The sequence below is a fragment of the Pteronotus mesoamericanus genome, unplaced genomic scaffold (assembly GCF_021234165.1).
Source record: "Pteronotus mesoamericanus isolate MK-2021 breed Mesoamerican mustached bat unplaced genomic scaffold, CSHL_Meso_final contig_123, whole genome shotgun sequence".
Taxonomy (NCBI): Eukaryota; Metazoa; Chordata; class Mammalia; order Chiroptera; family Mormoopidae; genus Pteronotus; species Pteronotus mesoamericanus.
Genome location: NW_026555049.1, coordinates 2693751 through 2717005, shown reverse-complemented (window position 1 = coordinate 2717005; position 23255 = coordinate 2693751). Strand labels below are relative to the sequence as shown.

General features: G+C 51.0%; 1 protein-coding gene across 1 annotated transcript in view; it reads right to left on the bottom strand.

Moving 5' to 3' along the window:
• UBASH3B (ubiquitin associated and SH3 domain containing B) overlaps positions 1-23255 on the bottom strand; it is a 141631-nt gene that overhangs the window by 42164 nt on the left and 76212 nt on the right. The gene's annotated exons all lie outside the window — the stretch shown is intronic.

Here is a 23255-nt window from a genome sequence, read left to right as displayed (position 1 = left end):
GAAATCAAATTTCTATTGTTAGTATTTTTAGCCTCGTATCAGCTTTTCTCATCACAGTGGCAAGAGCTGAGTGTGAAGCGAGAGACATCCCAGCCTCCTCGGCGGTGGGGGGAGAGCGGGGCAGCGGACTCCCCCCGGGTCCCAGCTGGCATAAGGACACAGCACTTGGAATTAATTTCCCTCTGATTAGCCCTGGATCTGCTTGCAGCCTGACAGCCCCTGCAGCCCATTTTCAGCAGGTTCCACAATAGTTTTATTTCTGCTTCCCTGAAGGTCGTTGTGTCTTGGTTTCTCCTCCTTCATTTTCATCCACCCGCCCTTACGGACCCAGATCCCTTAGGGACCCAGATCCCTTACGAACCATTGTTTGTTTATCAGCAGCCCCTTGGCAAAGTGTGTCAGAACGCGGGGCTGACCGCCCACAAGGACATTTGGTTTGGTTCAGTTCGGGGCCTCCTTCCACCCCCCTCCCAGCACCACCGCCGGTGTCAGGCTGCATCCATCATCTCCAATACTTTACAGACCTCTCTGGGGTCACGGCCAGGGCTGCCGTCACCCCACTGCTGGAGAAGCAAGGATGGTTCAAGAGCAAGACCCTGTGTACAAGCACAGCAGAGCACTGTGGAAAGTTCAGGCTGGTCTCCAAGAGCCAGAGGGTCCTGGGTTTGTAACCAACTTTGCTGTTTGCCCATCCATTCATACATTCATGCTTATGTTTATTCAAGAAACACTTATGGAGTTGCCGTTACTTTGTCAGCGCTGTGCTAAGCTCTAGGAGTTCAGCGTAAAACAAGACTTCATGGTCCCTGCCCTCCTGGAGAGTTCAGCCCAGAGTCATGAAAATGCTCATTATATAGGGAATTAGTTAATTACATCTGTGGTCAGGGCAAGGAAGGGGAAGTACAGGGAACCATATCATAGGACAGGGAGACCTAACTTAGGCTGACAGGTCGGGGACAGCTCCAGTAAGGAGGTGACACTGCAGTGAGACCTGAAGGTGTAGACTCCTCTGGGTAGGGACGGGTGGGGTTTGCATGGGGGCTGTGGCAGCGAAAGACACCTGCTTGTATGGTGCGTGACACACAGGAGGTGACCAATGCACAGTCATCCCATCCTTTCATGCTACACTGATTCTGGGTCCCAGGGAGAGAGGAGGGAGGGGAGGAAATTCTAGTTAAATCAACACTTTCTCAAAGTCTCCTTCTCCTAATTGGCTGCTGAACCCAACTCCTCTCTCCTTTTCCTGGTCCCTCTATGGCACAATGGGAACGGCGATGCTGTGAGGATCCTGGAGGGACCTCAGAGGTCATATGCAACCCAAGTTCTTCATTCTACACAGGGGTGGGGGAGGGAAGTCAGGTAGCTGCCCAGAGCGAGGGCCAGGCTGCGCCGCTCCGCCCCACAGCCCGCAGTAAGTCCAATGGCTTCCTTTCCCCCCTGGGAATCTGAGCACAAGTCCCGAAGGATCAGGATGAAGAAATCCGCACAGCAAAGGAGAACAGCGTCACGGAACAGAAGCCTGTCTACAGCAAGAGGGAGAATGAAGGAGCCAGGTTGACGCCATGAACCCCTCAGAACAGAAGCTGCTGCGGAAGAGACTGGAAAACAGATATTCCTCCTCCCCCACTCCCACATAAGGTGCTTAATGGCAGCCCTGTTGCCAGCCCTGTGTCCTTTACTGTCTCCTCGGCAGGCGGAGGCCACACACCTTGCCTGTCTTCGGATCCAGAAGCCACACACCCAGCAGAAGAATGCAGATCGCAGTGTTTCAGAAGTTAGAATCTCTGAGGGATTGAATTAATCAAAAAGACTTACCGATTCAAAAACAGTTGAGAAAAGGAAAACTCATCTGAGGTACAATGTGCTATTTATACAAAGGATACACTTTCTTTTTTTCTATGCCCTTCCCCCAATGAAATATATCCTGCTGAAATTTGCTTTTCTTTTAGCACTAGGAGTACCCTCTGGAAATGAAAGAGCTCATTAAGTCATGGTCTTTCTAACTCAAAAGACAAGTTTTGGAGAGGGTTCAAAACTACAATTGAGAAAGATAACAAAAGGTTTGGGTAATAAGGCTATGATACAAGTTTATGGAAATCCAAATTCTCTCTGAAGGAGAAAAGCTAGAGAGATCTTTAATTTTATGGAACTAATGCCTATTCTCACACTATTTCAAAAAATTCAAGAGGAGGGAAGCCTCCCAAGCTCATTTTATGAGGCCAGATTATTCTGATTGCAAAACATGACAAAGACATTACAAAAATAGAAAAGTATAGGACAATATCCTTGATAAATATAGATGCAAAAATTTTCGTATTAGCAAAGCAAATCCAACAATACATTAAAAAGATCAAAATAGCATGGTACTGGCGTAAAAACACACAGGTCAATGGAACAGAATAGAGAGCTCAGAAATAAACCCACGCCTACATGGTCAATTACTATATGACCAAAAAGGCAAGAATATACAATGGGGTAAAGACAGTCTATTCAATAAATGGTGTTACAAAAATTGGACAGATACATGCAAAAAAATGAAACTAGACCACCTTCTTACACCATATACAAGAATAAGCTCCATATGGATTAAAGAGTTAAAAACCATAAAACTCTTAGAAAACATAGACAGTAAACTCTCTGACATTTCTCTTAGCAATATTTTTCCCTGAAATATTTCCTTGAGCAATAGAAACACATCAAACTAAAAGTTTTGCACAACAAAGGAAGCCATCAATAAAACAAAAAGACAACATGCTGAATAAAAGATACTTGCCAATGGTACATCTGATAAGGGATCAATAACCAAAATTAATATAGAACTCATACAACTTAATACCATAAAACAAACCATCCAATTAGAAAATGGACAGAGGACCTGAATAGACATTTCTCCGAAGAGGACAAACAGATGGCTAATAGACATATGGAAAGATGTTCAACATCACTAATCATCAGAGAAATGCAAACTAAAACCACAATGAGCTATCACCTCACACCTGTCAGAATGACTATCATCAGTGTATCAAAAACAAGTGTTGGTATGTGGAGAAAAAGGAACCCTTATGCACTATTGGTGGGAATGCAGATCGGTGCAGCCACTGTGGAAAGCAGGTTGGAGGGTCCTCAAAAAATTAAAAATGGAACTGCCTTAGGACCCAGCAATTCCACGTTTGCGTATATGTCCAAAGAAATCCAAAACACTAATTTGAAAAGACATATGCACCCATGCTCATTGCAGCATTATTTACAATAACCAAGATATGGAAGCAGCCCAAGTGTCCACTGACTGATGAATGGATACAGAATATATAGTATATATGAAATAGAATATTACTTGGTCATAGAAAAGAATAAAATCTTACCATTTGAGAACAACATGGATGGACCTAGAGGGAATTTTGCTAAGTGAAATGTCAGGGAAAGACAAATACCATATGATTTCATTATGTGTGGACTATAAAGAACAAAATAAACAAAACAGAAACAGACTTGAGATATAGAGAACAAATGAATGGTTGTCAGAAGTGAGGGAGTTAGGAGATGGGTGAAACGATGAAGAGATTAAGAAGTACAAGTTGGTAGTTACAGAGTTGTCACGGAAAGGTAAAGTAGAGCATAGGAAATATAGCCAATAACATTGTCATAGCTATGTATGGTGCCAAGTGGGTATTTGAATGACCTGGGGATTCACTTTGTAAATTATCTAATTGCCTAGCCACACTGCTGTATATCTGACACTAATATAAAATAATATTGAATGTCAATTGTAATTGAAAAGAATAAGGTTAAGTAGCCCTGGTCAGTGTGGCTCAGTTGGTTGCAGTGTCATCCTGCAAACCAAAAGGTCGTGGGTTCAATTCCCTGTCAGGACACATGCCTAGATTATGGGTTCTGTCCTCAGTTGTGGCACAAATGAGAGGCAACCAATCGGTGTTTCTCTCTCACATCGATGTTTCTCTACTTGTTTCTCCTTCCTTTCTCCTCTCTCTCTAAAAAAATAAATAAATATCAAAATATCAAATAAGCATGTCCTTGGGTAAGGATAAAAAACTTTTATAGAAGGTTATTGTGCACCATCTCTAATAAAAGTTAGCCAAAATAAAATAAGCTATATCTGTAGCTCAAAGGGCTCAAGTTAGTTATCAGAAGGAACTTCTTGGCAGTACGTGCTATAAAGCTGTTCTGTTTTTCGTTTTGAAAGTTTCTGGAAAGCAGTTCCCAGTCTGAAGCAGAGGTGTGTGATTCCCTAAGCAGGAGGTCCTGGGAGGTGAGAACCCCAGCTCCTCTAAGGAGCCAGGGGAACAGCTCTCCTGCTCCTTCACCCACCCTCAGGCCGGGGAGATCCACGTTCATTTTGTTCCCAGAACTCTGCCCACAGAACATACTGGCCATGGTTGCCACAGAACACGTCTCCCTCTTTGCACCTTGCTGAGGAAAGACTGGCGTAGAGAGTCCGCCTCCACAGTCCATGCCCACAGGCCCCAGCCATGGGCTGTGGGGTGGGCAGGGTGAACCCAAACATCAGGCTGAGCCTGAGTGGCTGCTAACCTTAGAGGGACTCAGAAGTTGGCTGAGGCTGCTGGGGACCTTGAAGAGATAAAAGAGGCGTAGCCCTTGAAGCCCAAAGCTGAGAAGTCCGGCCGTTGAATTATAGTAGCTAATCATGTCAGTAGGACCTCGGTAGTTAGACTCAGTGAGACATATGAACGGCTGATGTCCTCTCACATGGGAGCGTAAATTTGACTTCTGATCCCGGTCCTACCTAACCTTCCAAATTATGTTTAGGGTTTATTCTTAGCAGAATGTGAAAGAAAAATAATGCAAATTTTCATCCCCTGCTAATGATTAAGAAGAACAGCACAAAGTAGGTAAAAGTAATTGCTCATCGAAAACTCACGCAAGCAGCTGCAAGGAAATCAGCCCAATGGGAAAGAGCAGCAGCACCTGCAGGGTGGTCTTGCTCCCCTTGCTGGGAAAGCTGGGTTGCCTCCGTGGTTTGCCCTCAGCTCTGTTCAATTTTGGTCCCAGGCTGGCCTGGTCCCAGGGCCGCAGCTCTACCCAACCACCTTCTACAAGGGTAGAGATGCCCTTGTGACTTTAAAGGAGGTTTGAAAAGGAAAGCTCCCGTTCCACTCAGCACAAGACACTTCCCTCTCTCCCTGCTTTCCTTCCTTCTTTTCATTCTTCCTTTCTTTCCTCCTCTTTCTTCTCTCCTTTCCACCCCCCTCCTTCTCTCATTTCCTTCTTCCCAATCTCTTCCTCCTTCTCCTCACAAGAAACTTTTACTACGAAACCAAATGAAAGTCCGAATCCATCAGCTACAGCTTTGTGATCTGAAGGTGGTGCCCCCGGAGACAACAAGCCCCTGGCCGGATTCCCTAGGCTGGACTCACGCCCGACGGGGCAGCTTCAGGTGGTCCTGGTTCCAGGTCCAGCAGAATTCTCACTCCCTCTCTAAACCACAGGTTTTGAGCTTGGCTGGAATTTCCTGTTTAGTTGTCATCCAAGCTGACTTCTTGTGCAGCCACCCTAGTTCCCTGGGGTCCACTGTGGTTCTGACCCTCTTGGTAGTTCAGTTCCTCTGAGCTGAACACCAGCTGTATGCTTGATGCTGTGTTATCACTGGAGATAAATAGAAAGGGGAAGAAAGGTGCTTGCCCTTATCCAGGGGTGGGCAAAAGTAGGTTTACTGTCTGCAAAACAGTTGATTTTTGTACCATTATTTATTAATATCATATTATTTATTATTAACCTGCTTTTGCCCACCCCTCTAGAACTCAGAATCTTAGAGGAAGAAGCAGACACGAGAGCAGCTTCATGCTGTGATGGCTGCGACCGAGCTATGCTGAGTGAGCTGAGGTGGCTCAGAAAGGGCATCCTAACTCAGCGAGAGGGTCCCTGGGGTGGAGGTTCTCAAACTGTGCACGAGGCTACTCCAGCTCAGGGTGCCACAGCAAACAAAGAGGTGCCATGTGGTGCTTTACATTTTTGAGGGAAGCATAGCAAATACTCATCATCCGTTGGGCATCCTATAAACTACGTGCTCAAGGCAGTTACAGTTTCAATATTAGGCTGTGTTGCGTTCTGCCTGATGTCTCATCTTTGTGAACTGGGGCTTGGCAACCGCTGTGATGAGAAGCAAGTGCCCGTGAATGCTCACGCGGAGCAGGAAGTGAGAGTGGCAGTGTCCAAGGCAACCCTGAGGACCGAGCAGCTGTGCAGTGCCCAGAAGACACGTACCTCCTGCTAGTAAGTATTAGCTGTGGTTATTTAAAAATGAAATGAAAATACTACTTTTCTTTCACTTGTATTATTTTTTCACATGGCCCTTAAGTTGTTAGGAGATGAATCCTTACTAAGTTATTTGGATCTAACTACTAAATGAACTATTAGGCATTGGTGTTGACCTATAGTCTCTATCCAAAAATGACAGAGACACTCAGGATGCTGTGAACTGAGAAGGTTTGGGACTCTGTCCTAGAAGAAATGCTGCTTGATCTAGTTCTGAGAAGCAGATTGAGAGCTGCCAAGAGGAAGAGGGCAGAGAAGAAAAGGCATCTGAGGCGCAGAGCGTGGCAAGAGCCAATGCACGAGGGCAGCAGACAGCCCTGCGTGTGCTGGGGGGTCAGGGGTTGGGGACGCTGCAGCCAAGACAGTCAGGCTGGGAGAAGGCAGAGATGAAGCTGCAGGGGTCGGCAGGGGACCGCTCACGAAGGTCCTGTGCTATTTTAGAGAGCTTGGATTTGATTCCCTCACATAGCGGGGAGCAATAAGGATGGTGTGTCGAAGAGCGGCAATCAGATTTGCATGTGAGGGACGGTCTTAAGGGGGACTACTACTATGGGAGAATGTTTACAAAGACTTGTCAGTGTCAGAGTGGGGCATTGAGAGGTTGAAGTATAATGAGGACAAAATGTTGGTGAGGATGTTTGGGTTGTTGATTGAATGAATCTTGGAGATTGAATGAGAATTGTAGCTTGAAGGTATGCATGGATGGTAGGGATGCCCCTGGGTGAGAACATAGGAGTACAGGCAAGCTTGGGTTTGGGGGGGGGTGGGCGGGAATGACTTCAGTTGTTGTTTCATGGAAAATCCGGGGCCGTGGGCTAACAGCTAGAGCAAATGTCATTAACAGACAACCGGCCTGCTTCTGGGGTACTATGTTCCTAAATTTTCCTGTAAGCTTGATTTTGATTCCTAGTCTCTTTCTGTTTGTAAGCCAGATACTTTTCTCAGACTACCCGTTGAGCTCCAATCTCCTGTCTAAGGAATCCCTTCAGGCCTCAATTCAGTCACTACTGAGGTCAGAAAATACTGAAGCCACCCCTAGCTCAGGTGGGTAGGTGAACACAGACCCCCGGGGGAGACCACGACACACCTCCCACGTGCCTTCAGAGGACAGTTCAGTCTCTATTTTATGGAACTTGGCAAAACCCAAGTATCTGAAACCTGAAGTAAAAAGCAATAGGGAGTATATACACTGATAGAAATCAAAGTATATTCCCTCAAAATAGTAGGACTTTGATTCAATGAAGTAGAAAACCAATTTGTTGGGCTTTCCAGTGATTTGAACCTGTTCTCTCCTTGGCTTTGGGTTGTTGGTAAGACGTGTACTCATGTAGCCATGGCTGCAGGGCCACCCTTGCTCTGAGCACTGGTTCTCTGGCACCAAGAACTTGTCTGTTCTTGCAGGAAAAGAGAAGATGAGGGTCAAGTACAGAACCCTCTGAGCGGAGGAAGCTCCCTACACAACCACAATTACATATTACATTTCTCTCATGCAGCTAAGAAAATCTCAAATTTAGAAGCATTTAATGCTAACTGTAGGATTCTTAAAAATGTTCTTAACTTCTAGGATATTAGTTGTTAAATTTTCCACATCTCATACTGTGCATTCAATTAAAAGACTACCTAGTTATTCAGATATCTTACTCTTTTCCCTAGATCTTCCCTGGGCTGGGGGGTGGGCAAACTTAGGTAGCACCCAACTCCTGTTCTTCCTGGTTGGCATGTTCAGTCACATAAAGAGGCCGCTGGGACCACTAAGCAAAGCCAAAAGATTCTTTTAGGGTCCATTTAAGTAACAGATGCTATTTTGTACGGTGGTTTTGAGTAGGAAAAGCAGAGGCTTTCACTGTGTTCACGGGGTAACATGAGGCAGCGTCTAGGCCGTCCTGAGGTGACAGCTGTCCCAAGAGCAAAGAGCAAGCGCTGGCCTGGAGTCGGTTTGTTCCCCCAGCAGGAGCAGCACAAGAATGAGGAAGGTGGTGAAGTCGGAGACCCCCACGCCCCCGGCACTTACAGACCGGAACCCTCGGGACCATCTGCGAAGCTGGCGCCTCTCAGGGCCTGGCTGGCTCCACCCTGTCAGCTGTGCAGCCTCCTCTGTGGCCTTGCCCATCCAGGCTGGGTGGGTGGGTGAGTGTGTGTGTGTCTCTCCCCCGCACCGCTGAGCCCAGAGCACCTCCCTGAGCCCGGGACACACCCTAGCGAGCGGCCTCCCAGCGGCCTCCTCTCTGGAAGCCCAGGGAGAAGTGGCCCCTGAACTTTCCCGGGGTGCCATCACGGACACCGGCTCCGGACTCCTGGGGCGCCGGTCGGGCTGGTGGGGCTTCTCGTCAGGAGAGAGCGCCCCCGGCGCGCGGAGCTCCCCGTCGGGAGCAGTGGGGGCTGCGGATGGAATGGACAAGCACAAAGGAAGGGCAGGTGCCAGCCGGGGCTGCGGGGCTTGCAGGGCTGCGGCCCGGCAGCTTCCGACGCGGGCACCTCCCCCTCCAGGGCCCGTGACGCCCGTGCAAGTCCAGTGCCCTTTAAACTGATGGCCAGAGCCCCACGGATGTGGGGACGCCTCTGAAGCGCTGCCGAGAGCCACACAAGCCAGCGAGGGGCCTAGGCGGCGTCGCAGCTAAGCCTTCCGGGCTCAAGTAAAACCAGGGACTGGCCGAGCCCTGCTGCCCAGAGGGGCCTTGCCGCAGTCTCGGCGGCGGCCTGGTTCTCGGGTGCCCTTCCCTGAAGGGAGTCGTTTCTCGATTTGGTGCTCTGGCTTTTTCGTCTTCAAAGAGGAGGAGATGAGTGCGCAGACAAGGAGGTGAGAAAGAGATATGACATTTGTAAAGTGTTTTGGGGTCCTCAGGAGCAATCATAAGGGATAGAAAACAAAACAAAAAAATAACAACACTGTGATCTGCGGCCGCTGAGGAGGCTGAGGCCGCCCTGTTCCTTGCTCGGTGCGACCAGAGCAGACGGCGGCCCTGCAGGTGGCACCCGAGGGGCCCTCCCTGTCCTCGCAGGCGCTGCGGAGCGCCGGTTCCCGCCGGTTCCCGCCGGTTCCCGCCGGCTCCGAGGACTCCGCGGGCTGGCGCGCGGGAGTCTCCCACCTGTGCCCACACTCATGCTGCCTGCTCCGCCCCTGGTGGAGTTGATCACTGTTTCCCTGTTGACAAAATAATGTGTCCTGTCACGTTCACACGAGGAATCCAGCGACTTTTGGTCACCAAGGCCAGCGAGGTGGGCCTTGCCCATCCGCTTCACGGTGTCGCCTGCCGGCCTCGGCCCTCGGCCTCCCCTGGGCGCAGGAGGCAGGGAGGGCAGGCCTGTCAGTCAACCGACCTGCGAGGGCCCTGCCCCTTCCCTCAGAGGAAATGGGCCCAATGGAGAAAGATGTATCGACCAGAAAGACCCGGTTCCAGGGTCCGACTCCCGGCGGCGAACCCTCTTAGTCGGCGAAGCTGATGGCTGCGCACCCACCGCTGTGGCCGCGCATCCACAACTAACAGGGCGCCGGGCAGCCCTGGCTCTCACGTGGGCGGCAGCGACCGGCCCACGGCAAGGAAAGGGCTGTGGGTTTCATTTTGATTTTTAATAATAAAACTAATCAGAGAAGGAAAAAATGCCGGGCTATTTGGGAGCTGAAGAACTGCCAGTCGAGGACAGCCTGCAGCGACGCCCCCCCCAACCCCCAACCGCCACCGGTAGGGCGGACTCTGCTCCACCCTCCCCAGCCCCCCGGGCCGGGGGGCAGGGACTTGCGTGTGGCCGGCAGCCCACAGCCTGTGCCCAGGGGCCTCGTTCTGCTCCCGCTGAAAAGGCGCTGGAGCCCTGGCCGGGGCTGTGGAGGCGGCAGCGTGGAGCGCGGAAGCCAGCCGTTAATAGACCAGGGACGGTGAGCTATGAAACCCGTCCACTACTGAAGGAATCCAGGGGAAAACAGAGGCCCTGCGGGGTGTCTGCAGCCTCAGGCACGGGGAGGGCCGGCCAGGTCCCCTCTTCCCTCTGACAGCCTGGGTCTCTGCGCTCCCTGAGGGGCCTTTACTCCCCACCGTGCAGAGTAATACCATCTCCTCCTCCCTGAACTACCTCCCCAGGAAACGGATAAACGTTTCAAAAGTTCAATCTATTTATTCTACATGATGAACTATTATTATTATTGCCTGAGAAACAGGATCAGAAGCTGCCTCTGGCCTGAAGACCGCAGGAAACTGGGAACACAGGGACCCCCGATAGATTAAATGAGATCAAGAGCACTGCGCTGGCCCTCGCTTGGCACAGGGCCTGCGGGAACGGGGGCTCAGTAAAGAGGGCTGCGCTTCTGTCCTGATGACTGTCTCCTCTCCAGGACGTTGCCATCTCTGCGTGCTTTCCTGCACTTTTCCTCCCCCAAGCAGCACCCGAGACGGAAATGTGGGTGAGTGCTCTAGCTAGCAGCTCAGTTCAGTTTCACGTTTAAGGCATCGGTCCTTCGACTCATTGTCAGTCCAGGAGATTCTGTGTCTAGGTCTCAGGTTCTATAGAAAACCACGGACCCTGAAAGAGTGGTGTGTCTACTGTGCAGAGTCTCTGTGTCCCTGAGGAGGAAAGTCCAGCTGGTCTGGGGGCCAAGAAGTCCACGGAATAGAAGAGGCTCTGTCCCTGTGAAGGCCTCTGGGGGCTGGGGTGGCGGGAGGGTTAACACAGAGACACAGGGAGTCCCAGATGCTTTCAGGCTGGTGCCCATGTGGAAGTGCTCCCAGGTGTGCAGAGGGCAGGGGAGCCAGGTGGAAGTGCTCCCAGGTGTGTGGAGGGCCGGGAGCTTCGGCAGGAGGACACAGAAAGCCGAGAGGTGGTGGCTGCATGCAGAGAGGCAGGATGCGCCAGGGAAAAGGCTGAGCTCACCGGCAGAAACGGCGCGTAGCACGAGCACTGCTCCTATATAATCATTTATAGATCCTCCTGAGCACAGTGAGGGAGGCAGGACATCACTTATTTTTATTTCACAGATGAGGAAAAAAGGCAACAGAGAGGCTAAGAGACTTGTTCAGCTCATAGCATAGCCCGAGGTGACTGAACCCTGACCTGCTCGTTCTTGCCCAGAAACCTGAGGGACATGGGTCTCGGGGAGGGAAGGACAGGCAAGGGTGCGTGCAGTCAACCTCTGCTGCAACAACTGGCAAGTGAGGTTTAGACTATAGGACTATGGTGGGGGGAGGGGTACTCCCCTCAAAGGATCTGGGAGAAACAGGTGAAAATAAGGAGTCATTTCAGGTTCCAGAGACTAATTTCTTCCTCTTCCCATTCCCACCTCCATCCTCCCTGAACTGCTGAAATCAGCCAAAAATACTTAAACATGAATGATTTTTAGTCCTTCTGAAATGGTTTTAGCCCAAAGCTACAGGAAAGGCTCTCACTCACAGCCATGATGGGTCAGGGAGGAGTACCCAGACCAAGCAGAGCCGTTGTCACCATTCTGCACCTTTTCACACAAGCAATTTATTAGTTGATATGGATTGAGTGTCCTGGGGAGGCAGGCCCTGTACTGAATGTCTTAAATAAAATGATCTCATCCAGCCTTGCTCAACCCTTTCAGGTAAGCACTGTTATTTCCCTTACTGAACACGTGAGGAAGGCAGGGCTGAGAGAGACCACAGAACCTGGCCCAGGGCCCACATCGTCCTGAGCAGAAGGACGGAGACCAAGCTAGCAAAAGAATGGCGCAGTCTGCATACACGCGTGGCCTTCAGAGCTCGCTGAGGAACTTGCTGCCACCCTGGGCTCGATGCAGGGCACCCCCCTCCCTGTGAGGACCTCTAGCTCCAGAGGCTGTCAGCCCCTCCCCCAGCACCGTGGGCCCTCCGTGGCCTCCCTCCTGTTTGCTCTTCAGCTTCGCCACCACACACTCTGTTCCCGGGCTCTTGTCTCACACTCAAACCTTCCTTCTGCTTGTCACTTTGGCTGCAAGGCCCACGGCCCCCTTGGTGACCTGCCTCTTCCAGCTGCTGGAGCCCCTCTTCTTCAGAAAGCTGTGACTGCCCTGTCCGGGCTCCTGGGACAGCCTACCTGACTGTCGCACGCCTCCACAGGACAGTGAACAATCTGTCCTCCACAAGGGACTGGGAGCCCTGAAAGTACAGGCCACCTCTCCTTTGTGTAGTCCTACTTGCTGGCATAGTATTTAGCACATAGTAGGTACTGATTAATTTTTTTAAAAGTGAACTTTATGAATATGTTGAAGGTATAGACCAGTGTGGCAGACAGGCCCTAACATCCTAGTGATGCTGCCCCCTGGATTCAGTCCTCTGTGCCACCTCCTGGATTCAGTCCTCTGTGCCACACCGTGTGCTGGAGTGGAAGTGACAGCCAAGGTGTGCCTCTGTCCAACAAAACACGGCAGAGGGGGCAGAGGTCAATCCTGCGGTTCCACCGTGACACACACATGAGGCTCTAATGATTCACCGTCCTGCTGGCCCAGCTGTGACTGGTCCATGGAGCCTCTCATCAGGTAGCCACGGGGGCCTCCAGCACCTGCAGGTGGTGGCTAGCCACTGCCCAGCAGAAAGCCGGGCCCCTAGTGCTATCACTTCACGGTGCGACTTCCGCCAGCGACTTGGGGGTGGATCTGAGCCGGGGGCCCCAATGAGAAGACACCGGCAATAGCTGCCTCCAGGCAGGCTAAGAAGTGACCCAGCTAAGCCTGGATCCCAGGCCCACAGAAACTGTGAGGTTATTGATGTGTGAGTTCTACGTCACTGAGTTTCTAATGTTGACCAGTGGAAACAGACACAGCCTATTTTTCAGGAAGGGCAAATGGGCAGAGAAAGAGCACTGCCAGAGCGCTGGCTGGCAGGCACTGGGGAGACAAGTCTCCGCATTAAGGAGTAAAACAGGCCTTCAGTGCAGGAGATGGGAAGGACCAATCCCAGACCCAGCTGAGAGGGGCTGATCTGATTTCCTTATGAGGAATACACCCTCGTCTCATTCCTGACACCAGTTAAATGTGACTGAGGCCATTTGTGGCTGAGAGTCATAGCTTGGTACTTGGAGGCCAGGGGTGTAGAACACAGTGGCCAGGATAGAGACTTGGAGTCAGACAGAGTGGGTTGGAAACCATAGCTGCCCCCCTAGAGCTGTAAGACTCTGGGTAAGAGGCCTGACTTCTCTGAACCCATTCCCCACCTGCATGACTGAAGGCTGATTACCCTGCTCTGTGTATCATGTGAAATGGCATAAAGAAGGAGCTAGCTCGGAGCCTGGCACAGGTCTGCCTTCCCCAGACCCAGCTGCCCCCATAGCTGCCGGCCCCGACTTTCCCCAGCTCCAAGGCTAAGCCTGCACTGGGATTTTCTGGGAGGAAATCCCTCAGTGACACAGCTCTTGGCTGGCTGTTTGGAGGTTTACGCTGCAGCTGAAATCCCAGGAAGTTCTGCCCTACCTACCTGTTCAACACCGCTAAGTTGCCGGGGGTCAGGCTCGGTTTCCTGAAATGACTTAACTGCTTCCTCTTTTATGGGGCACTTTCTCTGTTATCAACGGGGCTTTACCAAACACAGCGGGAAATGAGAGAGATCCCAGGCTCTCCAGGCCGCCATTTATCTATGGTCCTACTCTAGTGCCCCAGGTCAGTGCCCCCATGCCACATCGTCTCCTCCCCTACTCCTTCGTCCCTGGAACTCAGGGAGTCTGGCCTCGGCAAGCAGCAAACACGATGCGTCCCTTGTCAGCCAGGGACCCTGAGGGTGCCTTGTTCAGGGGAGTGGCTTTTCTTTTCTTTAATAAGTTCTTGTCTTCCCACTGGGCTTCAGAGAGCGTAGAGGTCCCTACACCTCAGAAGCCCTCCTGCCTTCACCCGAGGAGGGCAGGACACAGGGGCCGGAGGGCAATCATTCCCTTATATTGTGGATGGAGCATACAGCTTACTTGTCTGATATCCCACAACCTGCAATATCTAGATTTATCAGATGTCTCTGAGTGGCCACCCCTTCGTCCGGCCCCTCTGAATGTGCTAGTGTGCCTGTGCACATGTGGGTCTGCCATTTCAGGGTGTGCTAACAAGACGCTCACAGGATTTCACAGCGTTGAGATCAAGATCATGCCCTTGAGGCCAGGTTTCCTAAGTCCCCAAACTGTGTCCCAGGCATGTCACAAAGCTGGGCCTGCCTTTCCTGCTTAGACTGTGCTGCTTAATTTCTTTCTATCTAGTGCCCTTCCTGAGCCTCTGGGCAGTGCCAATTTGCTGAGAGGTCTAGAGACCCTCTTCATAGGGAGCAGCACCTAGAGACAACCTTTCAGTTTCCCGTGGGTCCCACAGTGTGACCCTGGTGGGACAACTGATGTCCTGCTCCAAGGCCTCCTTTCTTTGGCCTCCTCCACACTGAGTGTGCCAGACCCTACCACTGGCCTCCACACTGGGGCACTACAACCTCTGAGAACAGCTAGATTTATGAGAACGCCCATGATGTGAAGGGAGGGGAGTGTGCAAACAGCTAGCCATGTCCCCTTCCCTGAGCTTTGGGAACTGGACAGTGAAAATAAATGGGTGCAGTGGGAATGAGGGGGGACAGGAGGAAAGTGTATGGAGTCCTGAGGCAGCTCTTGGTGACTCTGCATGGGCTTCAAGGCAAAAAGCCAGTAAGTCTTTTTCACACAGTTCATTCCTACTGCCACATTCAAATGTCCCCATGCCCTCCAGCGACTGTAGTGGGCCTTGAGTCCTCTTAGGCCAACACATGGCAATGCTTATGCCTAAATGTCAAGCTTGACTCCTTCCATCCTAACTACCTGACCCTCTCGTTAGCCACCTTGTGAGCTGCAAAGAAATACCTTGTCCTGTGTCCAGCACCACCCTGGTGGAAATAGGGACTGGACCTGCGGTGTTTAGATACAGATGATTTTTGCAACAGGCCCCAAGCCCCATGAAATAGACAATCAAATTAACCAGTGAGTAAGGAAACCGAAGCGGATGACAATTAATTACCCATGTTTAGACAAGGTTTGTCTTTAGCCATTAGATTTACAAAAGAGCTTTTTTTCTAAATACAAGTCCAGTCTTAGAATTGTAGGACCTGGAGGCAAAGTGGACAAAGGCTAAGTTGAGTTGTCGCCAGCTCAGAGGAGGATCCTACAGTAAATGATTCATGTCCTGCCTGCCTGCTTCCCCTCAGCAGATAAGGCCTCCCTCTCGGGGTGGGCAGGCAGCCACAGCTGGACTGAGGCCACTTTGGCATCAAGCAGGAGCAGAGGGCATGTCTTGCTCTGCAGAACAACTCCCACTGACATCGGAAGCTTTTCTCAACCTGGCTGGGGAGAGTCCCTTGGTGCCAGACCATCCCCCCAAGTGGCCACTCTGGGCCTCATTACCTCCCACAAACCAAAACCTGATCTTCACTTTACTTAAAAAAAAAAAAAAGAGTGAAAACGGTTCAGGCCTTTTCCACTGAAGGCACCAAGTGGAAAGGTCATTGCCATCTGGTTTATCCGAGTCCTTGTGGTGGTGGGAAGCTGAGGAGTAGAGAGGAAAGGGCTCATGAATTAGGCTGAATTCAGTGGTGTGCAGTTTGAGGTGACAGCAGGTACTGACCTCATTAAATGGGCATCATGGAAACCCATGCAAAGATAGTTGCCACTGGACTGGGAAGGGAGAAATCATGTGGTCTAACTTCTCCATCTCAGAGGACCAAGGCTTAGAGAAGGAAGACAACTTCTTTCAGGTTGGGATGAGTTGGTGCAGGGCTCAACTTAGAACCCAGGACTTGCAAATCCTTGGCTTGCCCTACTCCATCCTTTCAGCCTTGGTTTCTTCCCACCCCATGCCTGGTGTGCAGTCCTGGGAGAAGGACCAAATGGAGGTGCGGCCGGGTTCTAGTCCGGCTCTGTCAGTGACCCTGAGCAAGTCCCTTAGCTTTCTGGGATCCTGAAAAAGCAAAAGGGACTTACAAGGATCTCAAAGGCCCCTTCTTGTGAGCATATACTGTGGATTCTCCCCTCTTTCCATACCCCGGGGGCGGGGGAAGTCACGCTGTTTCTTTACCCTTAGAAAGCAATGAGGGACACAAAAAAAGATACCAGGCATTATACTAGGTTTGGGCTGATCATGAAGTGTGCCCTGCTAGGGAGGCAAGGAGAGGTCATGGACCACCCTCAGTGGGCACCGATGCCACAGGCCAGAGCAGGAGTCATACTCGCAAAACCCAATGCCACGTCAAGTGGTTATTTTAAATGGCAGCCTCTCCACAAGCTTCATCCCAGCCTGAAGGAACGATATACTCTCTGTGTCCAGACCAACCCCTGCTTTGTCCAGTCCCTTCACTGGTTCTCCCAGATGCAACACAGGCCAAGTTCCCTCAACTACTGTTCTGTGTTCAGTAGTTAAGACCCAAAGAGAATAATTCTTCAGGACAAGGAGGTGCCATTTTTGGCTTATAAGGAAGACAATTTCCTTGAGGAGAAGAGAGAGGGCCAAAAGTCCCATCTGCACCTCTGGAGTGGTGGCGGTGTGCCAGAAAGGGACTCTCCAGCATGCCAAGGGAAAGACTTATTTCCCCTAAAGTTTGCCTTTCTTAGTGATTGGATTTAACATTTGGAATCCCCCTCTTGGTTGTCTATAAAACCATTCTATGGGAGCTGCAGCCAATAGCCACATACTAAATAAAACTAAAATGTTGGCTATGCAGATATGAGCATGTTCATCATTACAGAACATTTGCTTGGACAGTGTTACTCTAGAATGTAAGCTCCCCAAGAGCAGGGACTTGGCCTTACTTGTTTCTAGACCTTAAGGACATAGAGAAGTGCCTGGGACTCGACTCGCACTTAATTTACTGAATGCATCTATTGAATCATGGGTAGGCATGTTAGAGGGGGTACAGAATACAGTACTGTCAGTACATTTTTGAAAGTAATTAAAAATTGCACAGCAGACTTCTTCCAAGAAACCAACCTCTCCTGCTGTTCATTCTCTAAGAAGTTTTTGAGCACCCAATGGTCCTTCCCTAGGCTGGGTGCTGAGGGATATGAAGGATAACAATAAGAAAATAGGTAGTTGAATGTGTTGGAAGGGAGAAAAGACTGCGAAAGAGAAGACTCAGCTCACTGAACACAGCCCAATCAGAAGGGCAAGTGGGGCTGAGTCCGTTAGCCCCTCTGAGTCTTGGTCTTTTCAGCTGTAAAATGGGAGTAATAATAGCATATCCCTAAGGAGTTATGTGTATGAACCAAATGGTATAATACAACTATATTATACCCACTTCAAATCCCACCTGCCATTTTGCAGCTGCCCCAGGAACGCTGGTGTTCTTAGCGCCTGTCTTCTCTTGTACATTGTGACATGTTCTCGCCACATGGCCTACTCTCTGGCTGTTTTGTGTCTCATTTCCCCTACAACACTGCACACCACTCAAGGAAGGTGACTGTCCTTGGGCCGGGGCTTGGTACCTTCAGGGCACCTGGGATGGTTGAACAGCTTTCCAGGCCTGGGCTGAAATGGGGCCAGGTGTGCAGGGGACAGGGAAGCCAGGAAGAAAATGAGGTTTGAAAAGATAGCCCAACCAGCTTCGTGTATTTGGACAATGCTTTTCCTACAATGGATTCCGTGGTTTAATATAAAACATTCCAAATATCTGGGTTTGTTGAGTAATAATTGATTCATTTCCCCACTTTGTTGTACTTTAGGTTGACATACTCTCAGCCTGAAGGAACAACAACTGTTAGTTGAGGCTCTGCTTGAGAGTCTTGACTCCTTTCGGTTTCCGTAACTGGTTTCACCCTGACTCAGACCTCCACGGCTCCACCATTCACCTAGGGCTCCTCACACAGCTGGAGGAGGAGGCGGCGCGGCAACGAGGGCTGTGCCGTGGAGCCCCGTGTCCTCCAAGGGCGTTCTGAGGGAAAGCGGAGCGCCAGCATCCAAGATTGCCCCGGAAGCTAAGCCAGCACCCAGTCCGCTGCAGAAGGCTGGGGCGTGTGTCCCGCCTTCATCCCCCTGTAATAAACACCGCCTTCCCAGGGGAGGGCAGCGCTGCCGACAGGGCTGCAGCCCGGCCTGGGCGAGGACTGCGGGAGCGCGGCACTTCTGACTGAGCTCAAGCAGAGCGCCCAATAAAACCCCTACTTCCAAGGCAGGCCGGGAGCGGCAGGTCAGGCTCTGCTGCTGGCCCTGAGGCCAGCTGGCAGCCGAGCTGCCAGCCTCCCCAGATCAGCCGCCGGAGGTTTCAGACTGGAATGGACCTCCCTGAGGGCCGACGCGCCAGAGGGTGGGGAGGGCAGACGTCTGCAGGAGGGAGAAGGCACGCTCTGTCGCTTCATCCCTCCGAAGGCCTCCTCCCGAAGAACAGCGAGGCAGCTTCCCGAAGCGCCAAAGGGGAAGAGGCTCCTTAGTGCGAGAGAACCGGGATTTCACTTCCCTGGGACCCAGCTGCCTCTTCTCCAGAGTGGACTATCTAATCACAGCGTTACTGTGAGATACATGCTGCCAGGAATAACAGAAAAGCTCTTCGCTCTTGACTAAACTCCACAATTGATTATATTCTTTCCCCAAAAGTGGGAGGCAGGGACGTGTGGGGAACAGCAGTGGCCCAGAACCTCCTGACAACCACAGGTGCTCCCGCCTCTTGCAGTCACTGAAATGTTGATTCCCACTCAGCTCTACCTCACACATCGCACTGTCAGTGCTAATATACCTCCCTCAGGGATTCTGAGGGTAAAATGAGTTTCTGTGCTACCTTTCCTCCTAGGATCTCAAAGCGCGGTTCACATAGCTGTCTATTATTCCCACCTTCCTAAAGAGTTGGCTGGAGAGGTAAACGCCTGCATGTTATTGGTGGGTAATGGGGGCTCTCTGTTCAAGGGACTCGCCCCAGCTCCCGCAGGACAAATGAGGGAGAATCTGGGCTAGCCCCTTGCAGTGCAAGCACCGAGATCCTCTTCTTGAAGTCCATGAGGTTTGCTTTGCGGCACTGTGGAAAGTGGATGTTCGAAATAGAGAACAGAAATGAACAATTACTGGGGGAATTCCAGCGGTGCCTGGATTTTAAGCATCCTGCAATCATTTCACTGGCCTCCTTGGGGTTGCTGCTCATACTTCTCCCTCTGCACTATATTAGGATGGATGGGATTTGGTCCCGCACCTCATGGATGGTGATACAATCAGTCAAGTATCTTTAGCTCACATCGCAATGGCTTAGTGAGTGGAGGAGGCCTCTGTAGCTTCGGGGGTTTAGGTCAAAAGCACGACAATGTTATGTGAGTGTAACTGATGGCACACTGCACAGAAAACACCTTGCCCATCTCAACCAGCCTGAGCAATATGCTTGGACCGCACCTCGGCAATGGGGAGCCCGCCCTGGCAAGCCCGTTGCCTTAGCAGCCAGACACTATCCGACTGAGGGAAGGGACTTGCACCAAGAAATGCACTGCATGCTGGTCAGAGGATCTGCCTTGGGCCGTAGCTCTGCTCCTTGCTGTGACTCAGGGGAAACCTCTTTGGGCCTTGGTGTCTTATCTGTAAAAATGGAAAGATAATGATTACCTCACAGAGCTATTATTAGAGTTAAGAGACAGTGCAGCCAAGGGGTCAAAGTCATGGCCTGGAGAGAAAGACAATGGACCTAAATTCTGTTCCACCACTTACTAGATACATGACTCCTGGGTGACTTACTGAATAGAGCAAACCCCTAGTTTTCTCATCTGACACTAGAGAATGGTAACAATACTGAGAGGGTTGTCTGGAGGTTTTCACTGCCACAGGGCCCAGTGCACAATGGGTACTCGATAAACTGTCCCTGTTAAGATTACAGATCTAAGACATAAAGCACAATGAACTGCAAACAACTGTCATTATTTCCTAGGCTTTGGCAAGTGTTGCCAGCACATGCGGTGCTTTGCACATAGTAAATGCACAGTAACTGGCTGCCACATGTAATTAGCAGCAATTTCACTCCGGCATTCAGCTCAGAGATTAGTATCATTAGTAATAACTGCCTTCCAGGCTGCCAGCCCGACAAATTAGACCAACTAAGACATGCAACACATGATTCGGCGGGACTTCAGGGGAGGGTTTCCGGGTGACTTGGGAAGCGGCTAGAGATCGGGCCTGAGTGCAGCTGATGTGTCGGCAGAAGGCTCTCCCTGTGACAGCGAGGAAAAACCCTCTGCTGTGTGCGGCGTGGGCGCACACTGTGCAGGGACCACTCTGGGACCAGGAGGACACAGCTATCTGACGTTTCAGCAGCAAAGCCTTTCTCTGTGTCAGTGCAGCTGAAGTTGAGGCCCCGCCCTCTCTCCCTCCCTCCATCCCGGAGCTCTGCTCATTAGGTTCAAATTAGCGTTAAGCACTAGTGTGTGCAAGTGCCCCGGGGAATAGCCCGTGAGGGCTGCTGCTGTTTGGCCCAGCCGACCACTGACCTGCAGGACGTGAGTCCAGAATTGCCCGCACTTCTGGCATGATGGATTTCATCAGTTTTTACCCACGGTGTACGATTCCTCTCCCTTTCCTTATTTGCCACAACATATTCCTCAAGTACAGGGAGGTATTCTTTCACGTAACACTCACAACAGTCAGTTTACGATCATCATTCCCATTGGACGAATGAGGACCCCGAGGCTTAGAGACGCTAAGTAGCTTGTCCATGGCACGGTCAGGACCCTGAACAGCAGAGGCAGGACTGGGACCCGGCAGCCTGCCTGGGGGTCTCCCGGCCCCGGGGCCCCCTTTGCTCTCTCCAGATCGAAGAATCCAGTATTCTCATTGTGGCTGTATGGAAACCATTCCACCCCGCGTGTACCCCGGTGCCCACCTCCGGGCCTTCTCCGGCCTTGGGTGTTAACCACTCCACATTACTCTGGGTGCTGACCCTATCGTTTCTAAAAAACTTGAGAATGTCCTGTTATTTTATTCGGACAGGAGTCTCAACGCAGCCCAGGCAGGGCAGACCACTGTCCATGGTCGCAGAGCCGTGGCGTAGCCCGGGGCCCAACACTGACCCTGTTTTCTCCTTTCCTGTCTGCTGTCACTCCCAGGTGTCCTGCTGAGTGCCCTGCAGGGCCAGTGCGAGAATGACATTTCCCACAGATGGAGCCAGCCGGCCAGTCCCACTGCCGAGGTCCCTCTGGGTCCAGTCCTCTGTTCTACTCTCCATACATAGGCTCTTACTTAGATGACTTGAGAGGTTCTCCTGGCTGCTGGTTTCGCCCTCCCTTTTATTCCGCCAATTCCCAGCCCACCCCCCCATTGAGGCCGGAAGAGTCTTCCTAAAATGATGACCTGGATCATGCCACTGTCTTACTTAAGGCCTTTCAGAGGCCCCAGGTCCCTGGCCACAGCCTGTGCCAGCATCTGCCAGCCTGGCCGCCTCTCCTGTCATTACCCCTCCCCCAGCCACATTATCCCCACGCCCTACCATGCAGGCTCTACTTCGGTCATAGGAGCCCCACACGGCCTGAAAACCCCTGAAGTTCCCTCTATTCAACCTTTGCCCAATTTGCTTTGCCTACTGGGGTTTCTCCACACCATTTGCTTTCTGTCTGGTGAACTTAAGGAGTCACTTTAAGCCAAAACTGCATCTCTTCAGTGGAATCCTTCCAGAACTTCCTTTCTGAACCACATATCTTCCCTCACACCAACCCCCTGACTTTTTATTTCTGTATATCCCCCACTGGACTGTAAACTCTTTGAAAATAAGGCTCCACATCTGTTTAACTTTGTGCCTTTGGAATATGGCACAAAGAAAATCCCTGAAACGTTCCTTAAATAGGGAAAAATGAATGAACCATCCCCTGCTGTTCCCACCCCTGGTAGGTGTCTTATGAGGTCTTACAGAATTGTCTAACACTCTCCTAGCAGCACGTGTAGTCTTATCTCTAATTATCTTTTCTTATTTCTATCTCCCCACGATCTTAGAAATGTTCTTCCTCATTGGACTTTGATATCGTTCAAGGATGGGAGGCACCATCTTGAGCACAAAAGCTAAGCACAGGAGGTGCTTAGCTGACCGAATGGAGCCACCCCCAGGCCCGTACTCTTTCCTGGGAGCGCTAATCACAGGCAGGTGCCCTCTTACACCTCAGACAGCCTCTTCCTGAAAGCAGTGGCTTGAACTGGCTCGCACTGAAGCCCCCTTCCACTCGTCTGCCAACTCACACCTTAGGAGTCGATCCCACCGGCAGGGCCCAGAGCTCTATGTCATCGCAGACATGTGGGTTTCCCTCTGCCCTTCCTTTTCTATAATATTTATAAAAATGTAACAGAAGTGCAGACTCAGCAGCAGCCACTGTTAAAACTCCCCAGTCCCTGGGCCTCAGTCCACATGCTCCCCTGGGCTGATAGGTCTTCAGTGTCTGTCGAACATTCCATGATGGGAGTGGGGAACATCCATCTAACCACCCATCTGGCCACCCACCCGTCCTCCCATCGCCCACTCGTGTCGGACATCTGAGAAGGACCGGGCTTGTGCCAGGCTCTGGGAATTTTAGGGATAGACAAAACAGAGTCCCTGACCACAAGGAGCTCAGTTGAGACAGAACAGAAATCTGGAGCCAATAATCACAATGCCCCGTGGCACTCACGCTCCTGGTCATTTAAAGCGTTCAGGCGGATCATCAAGCGAGAGCCGTTAAGTGCCCACAGAGGGGGCGGGATTGGAGCTGGGCCGTGATGGGGGAGCAGAACCTTACCATGCAGACAAGAAAGGAGAAGGGACAGTAGGTGTGACGTGGGAAAGGCAGGGAGGTGCTAGAAGCTCCCCATGGGCCAACAGTGGGTGGAGAAGGGCAAGAGAGAAGCCTCACCCATTCATCTTTTCTCACTGGGGGAAATTTGTTTCCAAAAAACTGTGGGTCGATGTTCTCTTTGTATGTGAAGAAAGGCACATTGATTATGGCCTCCCCTCTGTTAATAGCCAGAAAAAGCCAGAAAAAGCCAGGGCCTCATCTAAAGAGCCACAGAAAGAGCTTGAAGAGAAATCTATCCTTTCATACAAAGCTAACAGCACCTGCCACATTTAGATGGGTAT